The sequence below is a fragment of the Rhagoletis pomonella genome, unplaced genomic scaffold (genome assembly GCF_013731165.1).
Source record: "Rhagoletis pomonella isolate Grant_MI unplaced genomic scaffold, Rhpom_1.0 Rhpom_scaffold_00009, whole genome shotgun sequence".
NCBI classification, from domain to species: Eukaryota; Metazoa; Arthropoda; class Insecta; order Diptera; family Tephritidae; genus Rhagoletis; species Rhagoletis pomonella.
This window is the reverse complement of record NW_023458563.1, coordinates 512,046-513,295: the sequence shown is the minus strand read 5'-3', so window position 1 is coordinate 513,295 and position 1,250 is coordinate 512,046.

Below are 1,250 nucleotides of genomic sequence, written 5' to 3'. Positions count from 1 at the left end.
GAATAATAAAGACTATTAAATGCTTTACCCCTTACCGCTGGTGGGGGAAGTAAAGCATATAAAATAAAATTAAAAGAAAAAAGAGAAGAGGAGCGGAGAAGAAGAGTGTTATTGAGAGTCTTTACGATTCTGATCTGTTTATTAAATATTTTCCTTTTATATACAAATTCTAATTCTATTTTCCTTAACTAATTGTAAATACATATGCATGTGTGTGCGTGTATGTACATGTTGTTTTGGTATGTACTATTTACAAACCAACGCTTTGGTCTTATCATAATTTTAATTTTAATGCTTGCATTTGCGTCGGCTATATGTATACATGCAAATAATATCAATGCATTTTCTAATGTATGTATGGGTGTATGCATTTGCATGCGCGAACATTAGATTAAAAGAGATCAACGCATTGATATCTTATTTCGGTTGTGTACAAAATATTGACAGTTAAATGTGTTACAATTTATGGGTTTTTGTTCATTTCTCATGTTTATGTATCACAGCGCACGGCAGTGCGCGCGAGTGACGAAAGCAGCAACAGTAGCATGCTGAAATGACTCGCCCATATATACACGAGATTTGGAAGTTTTTATCCAGACGTCCAATCGACATGTTTGATATATCGTTGGAAAGGTCTTGCAGAGTGTGTCCGGAAAATATATTCAAGCTTCGTAAACGATTAACCGGATTCTTAAAAATTAGGCTAAAGTGTTGCGAAATAAAAAACGTTTTTGTGATTTTGCCGGCTTTAGGGGGCATATGGGTACACCCAACATATTTAGTGTTATTCTATAGGCCAATACCCTTCAAACGATACCTTATATATTAAGTTCCGGCCACTAGTTGGAAAGATATAGAGGTAAATGTGTTTTGGTTCGTGTCTCCACTACGTGATGCTTTGGTATGTATGTGGCGTCTGTACGTACCATCATTTAATTTTCTTCAAACTTTCAGGAATTAAAGTACACAATAAACTAAGAGGGTTTTGTTCCAGGATGTTTTGATTCGTATTCCTGTGTGGGCGTGGCTGCTGCCTGAAATTCTAAAAAAGGCAATTTTTTTAACTACCACTGAGGCCGCACTACTCAGTCGATTTTATTCTAGGTTTCCACAAGTCTAGCCCAAGACCTTAGCTTTCATCTGGTATATCTTATATCTGGGAAAACTCAAATTGAAAAAATTTCGCTCCAAAAAGGGTCAAATGGTTAAAAATTAATATATCCCTCTAATTTGGTTACTTTAAGATATAA